General features: G+C 39.3%; 1 pseudogene; it reads left to right on the top strand.

Moving 5' to 3' along the window:
* Positions 1 to 6692: 6692 nt before the first annotated feature.
* On the top strand, positions 6693 to 10547 carry LOC138740045 (protein regulator of cytokinesis 1 pseudogene; annotated as a pseudogene).
* The last annotated feature ends 3998 nt before the right edge of the window (positions 10548 to 14545 follow it).

Below are 14545 nucleotides of genomic sequence, written 5' to 3' on the forward strand. Positions count from 1 at the left end.
AACAGCTTTTTGAGCTGACTTGGCATTTCAATCCATGTGCTAGTTTATCACTACAAACAGAACATCAGCTTTTTTTGTTTTGAATCAGAGGTTGCCAATCATTTCATCCAGTTGGTAGGCACTTTGGTTTCTGTCGGAGCTGACACATCAGCAGGTTATTTTAATGAGGTAAATACCTCTGTAAAGATAACTTGATAGGGAAAGTTTGACATATCTGCTTTAAAAAAAATCACCAATTTGTGTTTAGCGTGCCAAAATTTAAAATCATTTGAAATGTAAACATAACATTGGATAAGACAGGGTTTTCTTAATCAACATAACATTGATTAAATCATGTTTTCCTTAATCATGGCTTCCCCTCTAGTTGACAGGGCTCTCAAATGCTTCTTCTCTCTTGCACAATCACCACCAACCCCACCCCTCTCCCATTAACTACAAGTTTGGTGCATTGTTAGCCAGAATCAGACATACACAAAGTTAAAGACTGTAGAACAGGCTTTAATCCACAAAGACATCCACAGAGCCAGGCTGGCTGTGGCTGCAGCAACTCTGAGTGAGGCCTTGAGAGGCCGGTGCAGGCTTATATCCCGGAGGGTGACTGACACCAGGCCGGGTGGGGCTTGATCCATTCAGGCCAACTGAATGACAGCCGGCCAGGTGTTGTCCTGTCCCCTTACACTCCTGCAGGTTCAGAGGTTGCCCCTGCAGTAGGCCGGTGGTGTACCACCACACAAGGATAGGACTTTCCTTGTCCTGGTGTTTTGCCACACCAAGCTGAACATTTAACAGATCATCTTTCATAGTTTCTGCTAGGTTGAACAGAATTTAACCAGACATATCATCTCTCCTCCTCTCTCACAGAAAGATGATACCAAGCCACTTCCATCGACAAGAGCAATATAAGCCTCAGCAGTGCTCACCCTTTTTACAAGGTACCCAAATAGCTAGTCCACCTCTCTAATCACTACCAATGCCATAAATGTCAAGTATATCTTCATTAACCAAAAGGGTGCTTTTCTTGAATCATATGTCAGCCAACTAAAATTAGCCTTTCCATAGCACAATTTAATCTCGTTGTCTCTAATAAGATCTCCCACTACAACCATTTCCATTTTCCCAGGTGTATTCCTGGATTTAGGGCTTCCCCTGAACTCAGAATCAAAAATCACTCCCTTTGAGGTCCTCTTTCTTGATCTATTTGCTATCTCCGATAATCACAGCCCCTCATCCTTATTTCAGCCTTTATTACGGGACTTGTTTCATGCTGAGGTAAATATTCTCTTTAATGTATTTCAAAAGTTATGCTTCCTTAAATTTGATTGCCCCTGTTGATGTTTGGGTAGTTAAAAACAAATAATATCATTGCTTTGTTTTTACATTGCTCAGAAATGTTACTGCATATATTTTAATGAAACAAAAGCTACAGATGCTGTAATCGTGAGCAGACAAAGTATTGAAGGAGGAACTCAGCAGGTCAGATGGCATCCATGGGTAAAAGTGGTCAGTTAATGTTTCAGGTCTAAACCCTTTGTAAAGATAAGTCTCAAATAAAGGATTAGATCCAAAACATGGACCAACTATTTCTACCCGTGGATGCTGTCCAAACTTTTGTGTTCCTCCAGCAATTCTTTGTTGATTATATTGGTGACCTTCTGTCTCCCTCTGCTGATTGATGATTCCCAGCAATGTGATTGGCCCTTTATTCTTCCTCAGTTTGTCCCACATGGCTTTATTTATTCAACTTCTAGCAGCTCATCCTTCCACGGACTTGTAATTATTTCCTTACTAAATATTCCTACTCCACACCACACTTTCCTCCTGTCCATCTCATCTGAAAACCTGCAACCATGACTGTTGAGCTGAGTTTATCCACTAATGACAAGGTATCATTCTCCCACATGTGTCTCTATGCCCTCATTTCCTTGCCATTGTTATTAGACACCTTCTGATTTAAAAAAAGGCAGGGAGTATTGTTAAAAAGCAATTTTCCCAAATGTTTCCATTGTTTCAACTGCCCTCTGTTCTTGTTCCTTTAGATCTCATATTCCTTTACTTGTTACAATCCCCAGGCCAATATAATTTGAATCCTTCCCAACATCACCAGAACATCCTAAATTATAATGAACTTTGCCCTCTGTTGACATGCAAATTGGCCAGCTAGTGTAGATGGAACCTTCCTCAGAAATAACTCCTAATGCTTGTAGGATATAAAACCCTCACTAGGACCACATCCTTAGCCAAATATCATTTACACCATCCTCCTACTCCTATAGGCTCTGGTACTCAGAATCAATAATATTATGAAATTGATACCTTAAAGGTCCTGCATCTTGATCTCCTTCCTCTCTTCATGTAATCTGGCTTCAGGGCTGCATCCTTCTTTCAGTATAAGCCTTGAAATCCGATAGTTTACCTGCCAACCTCAGAATGTTCTGCAGTCATCTAGTGACATTCTTAACCCTGGCACCCAACAGACAATTGATCAATTTTTGATCCCAGATGTGTCCACCTTTCCTCCTACCTACAGAATCCCTCTTCACTGGCAATCTCCTACTCTTTCTATTCCAACACATACAGGTGTCAACCATGGTGCCAATTGAGTGTGGCTATATTGTCTGAGGAAACCATGATTTCTCCAGTGTTCAGAGGTGGATACCAGTGAGCGCAAGATATACTGAAATAGAGGTTGGGGGTGGAGGTTGAGTTACCTGTGTTACTTATGGTTAAGCTTGACCTCTATACCTGCAAATGCTTAGAATATGGCAGTCACTTCCTTAACATGCTATCCACATAACTCATAACTCCATGGATGAATTGTAGAGATGCTGGCAGTTGTTCAAGATAAAATACTCAGATCTGGGGTATATTTAGTTGTCCATGACATTTTCCATATGATTCAGGTTCTGGATTCTATATGGTTGACAAATTTTGCAATGGTTTTGAATCAGCCCTCTAAACTTGCATTCCGATTTAAATATTCCCTATGCCATAGGTGCTCTGTGATTAGTAAGGGATTGCTTAAGGTGGTATGAGAGTGGAAAGAAAAAGATTTGAAAACCACTGTTTTCATTGTATCTAATTGACTCGTGCATGGTTTAATAACTCCAAAGGAAATGGGCCAATTTTTCTCAAGCAAAATTATTCAGCAACAATTGGGTCTATGTTGATTCTCAACCTTCCCTTTCCACTCAAATACCACCACAAGCAATCCCATATCAATCACAGAGCACTTATGGCATTGGGATTGCTTAAGGTGGAATGTGCGTTTAGGGGGGCAGTTACAAAACCACTGGTATAACTAAATATGTGAAATATTTTTTTAAAAAATTTGGACATACAGCACACTAATAGACTATTTCTGCCCATGGCCCCATGCTGCATTTTGAATGATGGGAGGAAACCGAAACCCCTGGGGAAAACCCACTCAGACCCACGGGGAGAATGTACCAACTCCTTACAGACAGCACAGGATTTGAATCCCAGTCTAAATCGCTGGCGCTGTAGAGGCATTGTCCTAACCACTACACCAACTTCGGTGTCCCTAAATAAGAAGGAAACTCCAGTGACATTCTCAGGTCAACACAACACCAGGCTGCTTTAATGCTTTAAATAATTGAACAATAGCTGTTTTTTTTGTTAATTTAACACATAGCTATCTCATGGTATATCAAATTCCTGCACTTAGTTTTCTATAAAGTTTCATTCAGATGAAAATGCTTACAACTAAAAGTCTTAATATTTTTTGAATACCTTAAAACCACTCCCAAATTTCTCACTTATGAACTCATCTGACATTGTAAATATCTATTCAAGTTATAAGTGAACACCTAATGCACAGAGTAATTAAAAAAAATTGATAAAGGTAGGGCGCTAGATGTGGTGAATATGGATTTTAGTAAGCCATTTGACATGGTCCCATGGTAGACTCATTCAGTAAGTCATGAGGCATAGGATCATGGAAACTTGGCTGTGTTGATTCAGAATGGATGCATGAAGGTCAGTGACTAGTGGAATATGGGAACTCTGCTCTTTGTGATATTCATAAGTCATTTGGATGAAGAAGTGGAATTATGGGTCAGAAAGTTTGCAAATAACATGAAGGTTGGAGGTGTTTTGGATAGTGTAGGTTGTTGTAGGTTACAACAGGATATAGACAGGATGCAGTGTTGGATGGAAAAGTGGCAGATAGAGTTCAATCTGGATAAGTGTGAAACGATGCATTTTGGAAAGTCAAACCAGAAGGTTAAATAAAGGGTTAATGACAGGATTCTTAACAGTGTGGAAGGACATAGAGACCTTTGGGTCCAAACCCTTGGATCTCTCAAGGTTGCCACAAAAGATGATAGGGAAGTTAATAAGGCTTTTGGTATGCTGGCTTTCAATAATCAAGGAATTTAATTCAAGTGTTGTGAGGTAATATTGCAGGCTCTATGAAACCATGATTAGACCACACTTGGAATATTGTGCTTAGTTCTAGTCATATCATTATAGGAAGGATATGGAAGCTTTGGAAAGGGTGCAGAGGAATTTACCAGGATGAGGCCTGGATTGGAGAACACATCTTCTGTGGGAAGGTTAACAGAGCTGGGCTTTTCTCTGGAGTGAGGAAGGATAAGAAGTGACTGAATAGAAGTCTATAAGATTATGAGAAGCATAGATAAGGTAGCCAGTACCTTTCTCCGATAGTGACTGTACTAAATATCAGAAAAGATCTGTACATGAGAGGAGAAAAGTTTATGGGAGACCTCAGAGGCAGGTTTTTACACAGAGAGTAGTGAGTGATGGATATGCATTTGTGGTGGAGACTGGTACAATAGTAACATTTAAAAGACTCTTAGACAGGTACATAGATGCCAGAAAAATGGAACATAGAACATTACAGCACAGTAAAGGCCCTTTAGCCCACAACCCATATACCATATCTTCACTCATATAATGTGCACACACATTATAACATGTAGAAAATCATAAATTGTAGTAAAGTATTTTCATAACTTGCACACACATAATCTGTGTGGGTGTAGTATTCTAAATTCTGACTGACAAAAGCAATTTGCATTTAAATTGGGCATGAGACAATCAACATCCCCCAGAGGTGTCAATTGCCCATTATAAAGATGATATCATGATGCAACATATTAACAAGCTTTGGAGAAGAATCAATTAAAGAGTTCAAAGTCAGACTTCAGAGTTAAGCAGGATTTTAATTCTGATGTTGTTGCAATCAGAAGCACTTGATATATTAATATCTTCCCTCAGGGACAGGTCTGGACAATTAATATTGATAAAGTGCAGTGTCCTTGCCAGAATGTCCTGTTTATAGGAATACCATGGCATTCAGTACAAGGACATATTTCCAAGAAGAAAATTTCCCACGGCTGCTATAAATTGTGTGCGTCCTTTCATTTCCACTATTGCATTCTTATGCTGGCTATAACATTCACATCCTCGCTGGAAATTGCATTTTTCCTCCACAGCCGCTATAAATTGTGTGCATTCTTTCATTGCCATGATTGCATTTCTCTGCTCACTATAACAGTCCCACACTCACTATAAGTTGCCGGTGTATCTTTCCCATGGCTGCTATAAATTGTGCATGATGTATGCATGCACGCATTCTATATTTGAAAATATAATAACTGTTGATGGCAGTGGCAAAATATATTCTGAAATAATGTGAATGAGGAAACAGGTTTGGTAGGTCTCAAAGGCAAGGACTCTGGACACAGTTTTGATGGGGAAGGATTTTATTTACAGAAGGCAAGTGTGGGAAATTTCAAAGGTGAAATTTTGAGAGTACAGAGTTTGCATGATCCTATCAGGATTAAAGGCAAAGTTAACAGGCATATTGGCTATCTGGTTAAGAAGAAGAGAGAGGTGTATAGCAGATATAGGCAACAAGGAGCAAATGAGGTATTAGAAGAGTACAGAAAATACTTATGAAGGAAATCAAGAAGGCATGAGGTTGCTTTGGCAGATAATATGAAGGTAAACCCAAAGGGTTTCTACAAGTATGCTAAAAGTAAAAGGATAGTAAAAGGAAAAATTGGTCCTCTAGAAGATCAGAGAGGTCATCGATGTGTGGAGCCTCAAAAGATGGGGGAGATAAAGAGTTTTTGCATCAGTATTTACTCAGGAAACTGGCATAGTGTATAAGGAAGGAAGGGAAACAAGCTCATGGAACATAAAAATTAAAGACGAGGAGGTACTTGCTGCCTTACAGCAAATAAAGATAGATAAATCTCTTGGGCCTGACATGATATTCCCTCAGACCTTGAGGGAAACTAGTGTCAAAATTGCAGGGGCCTTTGCTGAAATATTTAAAATGTCCTTAGCCGTGTGTGAGGTGCCAGAGGATTGGAGGATTGATTATGTTGTTCCATTGTTTAAAAAAGGCTCCAAAAGTAAACTAGGGAATTACAGGCTGGTGAGCCTGACATCAGTAGTGGGTAAATTATTGGAAGGTGTTCTGAGAGATCGGATTTACAAGTATTTGGACAGTCAAGGGCTGATTAAGGATAGTCAGCATGGCTTTGTGTGTGGTAGGTTTTGTTAACAAATCTTATAGAGTTTTTTGAGGACTGGAGATGAGACAGCCATGGGCCAGACCCCTAGAGAGTGGTGGAACAGTCAGGGACAGGATGCCCACAGTGTTACCGGGCAGATGGGACTGCTGGGACAGGCAAGGCAGGATGCTCATAAAGGGGCCAAATAGCTGGGGGCCAGATGCCCAGGGGGAGGCCAGACAGCTGGAGCCAACAGCCAGACACCCAGGACTGGACAGCCAAGGCTGGACGCTACCATCCCGGTGGATGGTGTGGAAAAGTGATCTACTAGCCAGTGAGTCAGTCAACTGTATCAATCCAGCACTTTCCCACCTTCTAAATATCTGGGAAGAGATTGGAATTCCAGAGGATCAAAGGCTGCAAAGAAGAGTTGTTGTTTTTAAAAAAAGGGTACTTTAAGGGCTTTTTGGATATGATGACCATAGAGGAAGGAAATTTAAGGCAGTGGCTGAAAAAGAGCATTGATGTGTGCCAGAAAGAGCTCCATTGAGTGTGTCAGGAACAAGGTTTGGATGCATGTCTTCCAGAAGAAGATTGCACAATACTGCAGATGGAAAAAGATTTGCAGATACATTTGAATGTTCTTTTGAAGGAGAAGAAAAAGATGATGACATCTTTGTGAGCTTTGTGATATATTGTGTATAACAGGCTTCTCCACTGATTATGATACAGTCCCCAGTGTGGAACAGCTAGATGAATTTCGTCAGCACATTGCTTCACTTAATGAAGAAAAGGAATGCAGAAGGGATGAATTTTTAGAAATTAAGAAAAAATCATTTTGTGCATGGATGAACTCAATCAACTGTCTGACACTAGCTTTGTGTGTGAGGGTGAGGATGTGTTCTGTCTGTCCAATGAGAATAAGATAGACTTGAAAACATTACTTCAACAGCTTGAAATTAAAAGGGCTCAGAATGAAATTAAGTGCTCAGAGCTGAGCACTTAACCTATGGGACTGGTTGAAGATTTCTTATGAAAACCGAAGGCATTGAAGCCGTTCAGCTGAAGTCTTCAGAAATGAATCATGGGAAACGAGGACTGTTATGAAGAAACTCAAAGAATTTAATGTCTTCAGGTCACTTAAAGTAGATGAGATTAACTTTAAAATCTTCAAGGAAATGAGAAAAGAAATGGGAAAACACATGAGAGGGAAGGATGAAAAGAAGGAAAAAGGTGAAGGGCTCAATCCCAAAATGTTGGTGATGTATCTTTACCTTTGCTGTATAAAGGCATTGTTTGACCTGCTGAGTTTCTCCAGCATTCGTGTTTTTTTTTCACTTAATCACAGTGTCAACAGAACCCTGTGTTTTACCCCTATCCCATCAGTGCTCTGTGATTAGTAAGGGATTGCTTAAGGTGGTATGTGAGTGAGAAAGGAAGGTTGAGAATCGCTGCTCTAGTCCCAATTGTTACTGAAATATTTTGCTTGAGAAAAATTGTCATTGCCCCATTTTTTTTGGAGTTATGAAACCTGCACATAACAAGACAATTAGGTATGATTAAAACAGTAGTTTTCAACCTTTTTCTTTCCACCCAACTTTGCACACTCATTGAAACTGGAGGCATGGTAGGCCCTCTGCTATTGCCACACAGAGTTTTTTTTAAAACAGCCTTTGACTCAGTCACAAAATTCAACTTTCTTACAGCTCCAGAGTTGAGTTTGTTTGAACACCACAACCTTTTCTTAACCCCTAACAAACCAGTTGCTGATTAAAAATCCCTTTAAATATCACAAGAGTGGACCTGCTTCCTGCCTCTTTCATGTGTGCTGGATACTGTTAGGTCTGCTTTGTTCATGAATGAGTGAGACAAACACCAGACTGAGTCGAAATCAGGGTTCTTTGTTCTTTATTACCGGATTGTAACACTTGCGACTAACAATGTTAGTCGGAGAATGCATTCTGCCGTTATCAGCAAAATGGTGATTTTTTATACCCTTGGATACATGCTTAGAACATCATCATATCATTACTTGTCCAATGACTAAAACTGTTGCTATCCTTTCCCTGCTAGCTTCCTGCCTCTCAATCCATCAATGTCTCTCTTATCTTGTAAGTACAAGGATGCATTCACATCTTGTTACAGCCCTGTACAGGGTAACTCCTTACACATTCCCATCTCATGATGTTTTACCTTACAATACCCAGGAAAATTTCAAGGGATATGAGCTGGAAGATACTATGTGAACATTGCAGCAAGAATGAAATTGCAACTCCTATTCTGCAATTATCAGGCATACATGCGATGACAAGGAACTGTGCAATGCAATGTGCCAAAGTTGCACAAGACCTGCTTTAATGTTGCAATCATGAATCATCTCCAAAACCATACTCAATTTATAATTTATAAAAAAAATACATTTGTTGGCCATTAATTTATTAATTTGAGATCACTAACTCTTGTAAATAGTGGAGAGAACTTTTTCTGATGGTTAAGCACTGTATAGCTTAATTCCAGAGCCTAAATCATTAATACCAGCATGTAAGCATACACAAATAAACACACAGACACACTCACATAAATATGCAAGTACACACTCACCTTTTAGAACTGAAAGACTTTGTAGAAAACTTAGGTCTTTACAATAATAAATACTCATTGTAATTTTATGTATGAATCCTCTAATTCTTCTTCATTTTTTTCTGATTAGTTCAGTATATTTCCCTTGTAATAAAACTCTATAAGGGCCCAGGCCCTTGTTTTTGATTGTTCCCTGACTGATTTTAATAATTTAAATATAAACTACAAAAAGCCATTTTTTGCCTAGGGAGCGGTTTCCTGAGGTGAGGGAGTTTTTGAAATGCTGGGGGTTCAATGCTGGGAGTTCAGGAAGTGCTGCAAAGCCAAGCAGTACGGCAACACCAAGCAGTGTGGTGGGACCTTGGCCAGCAAACAGTGAGTTGGGCGCGAAGCTGGGCCAAAATATCCAGCATCAAACTGTGGGTTTCAGAATATATGAATGGCTATAAAAGTCTTTTTTTTCTTCAAAATATCCAGCGCCAAAATGTCCATCGCCAAAATGCGAGTGCCATAAGATCTAGTGCCAAACTACAGGTGCCAAAATGTCCGATTTCACCAAACTGAACTTTCCCATACAATGTAACTTTCCATATAATGTCACACACACATGCGAATTCCCATAACTGGTGCAAGTTCAAAAACTGATTTTCTGGCATGACTGAGGAAATGTGCAACAAGTTCATACGTGACTCAAGGTAATGACTGGCAGAATTGGCGAGGAAGTTTGGGACTTCTAAATATTCAAAGGAACTGCTAGCTTTTTCCAACAGCCAGTTCATGTCAATCACTAGTGACCAAAGGAGATGGATGGGAGTGGCGGGGGGGGGGGGGGGGGGGGGGGTGTGGAGGGAGGGAGAGGGAGAGGGAGAGGGAGAGGGAGAGGGAGAGGGAGAGAGAGAGAGAGAGATCAATGTATCTTCTTCCACCACATCAGCAAATCTAAGCACTGATATTAGCTTCCTGTGTCCTTCATTGATTTTCAAGGGCTTTCTTATTGAAAGATCTTAACAGCACCTTTTATATGTGTAAAGTAAACTGAGTATCCAGCACTACAGGATTGGTAGCTGCCGGATAAAGGAGTTTTCTGATTGGTTGTGCCTCACTCTTAAAATGCATAACTAAACACCTGCATTAATAATAAATAGTTTAAATGACAAAAATACTATAATGTACTTACACTGAACAAATTTTACTTGCATCAATATGTAAACCTTAAAGCAATTTACTTTATTTTCAGTTATATTTTTTTAAAACATTTAACTGTTGCTGAATCTGCAGTTTGCTTCCCCTCCACAGAGCTGCCTGAAAGATGAACAATAACATTATTGATAATTAACCCTGCAAGTTTACAATTAAAGCCTTACTAATATACTTAAAATATACGAATGAAGACAAAGACTCTTACCAAGCAGGGATAAGGAGACATTTGAAGAGAGTCACCCCAATGGCGAGCAGCATTGACCAGCTCTTCATCCTGGGCGATGCCATTTTATTCAAACAGAACTTTATTCAATCAGCTGCAATGAAAAAAGCATGAGCAAAGCACTCCGTCGACTGAATATTTGTTCCCTTCTTCACTGAAGGTTTATGCGTTACTTCAGATAACATTTATTTTTATAATTTTAAATTTTTATTTAATGTTTTATTTATTCTTAAAATTTTAAAATTCCATTTATTTATTTATTTTCCTCAAACTATTTTGTTGGGTTGCTTTAAATTGCTGGTTGCTTGAATTCTGGATGATAGGGGTTTTAACCTGTATCAGAGTGATGGCAAGAGCAACATGTGGAGGCATAAAGGAACTCCCCAAGGTCCAAAGCATACAACCTCTTCTGTGAAACATGTTGGTGAGGATGTTATGGCTGCCACAGGTACTGGCGCACTTATTTTCACTGATGATGTAACTGTTGACGGCAGTAGCAAAATGAATTCTGAGGTGTATAGAAACATTTTATCTGGTCAGGTTTGAGGAAATGCCTTCAAACTCATTGGATGAAACTTCATCCTACAGCAAGACAATGATCTCAAATATGCTGCTAAAGCAACAAACTGGAAAATTCTTGAATAGCCAAGTCAGTTATCGGATCTAAATCTAATTGAGCATGTCTCCCATATGCTGAAGAGAAAACTTAAAGGGAAAGCCCTCAAAACAAGCAGGAGCTGAAGATGGCTGCAGCAGAGGCCTGGCAGAGCATCACCAGAGAAGATACTTAGGACCTGGTGATGTCTATGAATCATAGGCTTCAAGCAGTCATTACACATGCAAGGGATAAGCAAAAAAGTGCTAAACATGACTACTTTAATATATATGCCATTGCTATGTCCCAAACATTATGGTGCCCTAGGATTGGGATAAAAAGTCCTGTAATTTCTACATGGTCAAACCAAAATCTACACAAATAACCTTGAATAAAATTTAGAATGTGCACTTTAATTGCATGTGAATTGTTTGATTACAAATTTACAACTGTGGAGCACAGGGGCAAATAAAGGAAAAAAAATCTTCTTCCCAAATATTATGGAAGGCACTGTAAAGGTGATGCAAATGGTTGCATGTTGCCAGCAAAGGACAACACGTCAAATAAACCTCTTCTGTACTGCAAGGCTTCATGATTCTGAATTTTTAAGTCTGCTAAGCATGCTGAGTTGTCATTTTGTCCTGTTGTTTATTTTATCCAAGTGTCTGCTAACAGGTCTACACTTATCTCCCTCTACAATGTTACTAAGGTGACCTGTGAGACGAGCTCTTATGCTGTTGCTCGACTCATCTACATATAAGCTGTGGTACTGTTTGCATCTAATTGCGTAAACTAAATTTTGTTGCTCACGTTATCCTTTGTTCTATCTGGTCTCTCTTGCCTGTATTTCTATTATGTCTGCTTTTTTGTGCTTTATCTGTCAGAGAGGAGTTTGGATCTGAGATCAGGTGTTGGGGGAGGTTAGCGGAGAGGCAGGTAGAGGTATTGACAGATGTTGCAGTTGATGAGAGAATTAGCGGGCCAAGTCTATGGACAAGGACAATGCAGGAGCAGTGAATAGGAGTAAATGCTGTGAAATGCAGTGAAAAGGACCTGCTTGGAAGACAATGGGTGACTTGGACTGTGCAATGGCCCTGTCAAAGGAAGATTCACCCCTCTGGTTTGAATGTCGATGTTCACAGGCTTCATACCAGCAGATCACTTTTCTGCAAGTGATGTCAACCTTGTGGCATCCTGTTTGATAAAACTATACATGTTGTAAATCCCACCCCCTCCCCCACACCCTCCCCCCCACATCGGCATGCATATCATCTGCATTGAGGACTCTCATTAAATTTCTTAAAGTACTATAAATAGTTGATTGCATTCAGAATATCTCAGGAAATCAAAAACAGATGGCCAATGGGAAAATATTGTGCATGTGAATTTCAAATCCTTTTTTAGCACATAAATCAAAATGATTAAAAAAAGTAGGGTTGTATTATGACTGATGGTCAAGACCAAGGTCACGATAGATGATTATGCTGGAAGTACTCTTGTAACGACTGCCTTAAGAATTCAAGACAGTAAAATACAATATTTCACTGTCACTACTGTGACAGAGTAAATAGAAATGTTTTTGGGAGATAAATTGGGAAAGGTTTGTTAGAGTAGGTTACATACAAACACTTTAAAACAGATAATACTGGAGCTCTGCCCCATGCTAGACATATCAGCTCCACAGCTTTTGCAAGAGCTTTGAACAGTGCTCAAGAAACTTCACTATGGACTGTTGTTTACAAAAGGCAACAGATGAAAGATTTTGTCGGAGCCGCCTTCTGTCTGGATATGTTCCAAGAGGGTAATGTGGTTTTACAAGCAGAGAGAATCAAAGAGGCTTTTCTCTCAGAGAGAGAGAGAGAGCGAGAGAGATACAGAGATCATTTCCACAGTGTTACAGCCAGCAGAAGTAGCTGGGATTGGAACAGGACAAGCTGCCAAGCTTTTGCAAGAGCTTTGAACATTTGGAATATGGCCAGGTCAAAGCACTTGTGGTTCATGCAAGAGGAGAGAACTGGCTGTCTAATGCTTCACTTGGAATAAGAAAAACAAGAAGGAACTCTGTGGTGACCTGAAAGAAAGAGGCTATCAGCTAGAGAACCCTGACGGGGCAAGTTTCTTCGACAAGATACTGAAGTGGCTGATGGAAGTAAAAGGAACAACAAATCTCTCTCTGAAAACTGACAAGAACCTTCCTAAGCGGTAACCATTTATCTTTCAAGCACCAAAACCTGATGAACTTTATAAATGTTAAATTCTGTGCACAGTATAAGAATTGCCTGCAACCAGTGAACTTGGAGGAATGAGAAGTGAGATTGGACTGTGAACCAAATAACTTTTCTGAACTCATACACACATTACATACACGTGTGCTTAGAATTCGAAAGGGGTTAAGTTAGGTTAAATAAGTCAATGGTGATAAGTTAAAGTTTTATTCTATTTTCATGTTTAAAGATAATTAAAAGCAACCTTTGTTTAAGTAACCATTTGACTTGGTGAATATCTATTGCTGCTGGGTTTTGGGGTCTTCTGAGCTCATAACACTATAATAACTTCCCAGTTGGAAGAGACGCTGACAGCCCATCATCTTTCACCTGCCATCACTCTTTCCCCACCATTCATTCTGATTTAACCAGCATTTTTTTAATATAATAACTTCAATTTTTTTTTGTGGTTGTCCCTGTCATGGACCATGGTCACTGAACAGTGTTGAAATTTTTTTTTCAAAATGAATGAGATATTCATGCTACCCTTATTCAAAGGAAGTGGAAAATAAAACTAATTTTATTTTAAATGCTAAATGGCTGAACAGATGCAATAGTTTTAATCCAAACAACCAAGGCCTATTTGCTAATAAAGCTGCATTGTTGGTTAATATTAAAATTTCTCTCCCTCACACTACAGTGGTAAGTATTGATTTGCAGTCATGATGCAATCAGTGAATGAGATCATCTTGGTAAAAACAAAGCAAGAAGGTCCCATTACAGATGGGAACTGGCAAAGTCTGCAACCTAACATCATATTTGGCTTGCTTCCCTGTATTATGGTGCCAAAAAGCAATTTTGGAAACATCTTTTAAATATTTGAAATGTGTTTATCCACTACAATGGTTGAAATTATGAACCACTTGATCTAGTCCTATTTCTAGAAAAAAGCTAAGCACAATTTTGCTTGTCTTCAGGAACAGAATCCCTTTCTCCAATTTCAGTGGTGCTATAATTACATGTGACGTGAGTTAGCTTAGGTTCAACTGTATAAATATAGAATTCCTCTTTGCTAATTATAGAGCATCATCTCAAAAATCCTCTTGTATGTTCAAAGTCAAAGAATATCAATAGAGCATTATATTGGACATATCGGAAAAGAATTGCTACTTTGTTATGGGTAACTGGTGATTGTAGAAGAACTTCTATTTGTCTATTTTTGTTTGAAGTCAATACT

Source organism: Narcine bancroftii, chromosome 7, assembly GCF_036971445.1.
Source record: "Narcine bancroftii isolate sNarBan1 chromosome 7, sNarBan1.hap1, whole genome shotgun sequence".
Taxonomy (NCBI): domain Eukaryota; kingdom Metazoa; phylum Chordata; class Chondrichthyes; order Torpediniformes; family Narcinidae; genus Narcine; species Narcine bancroftii.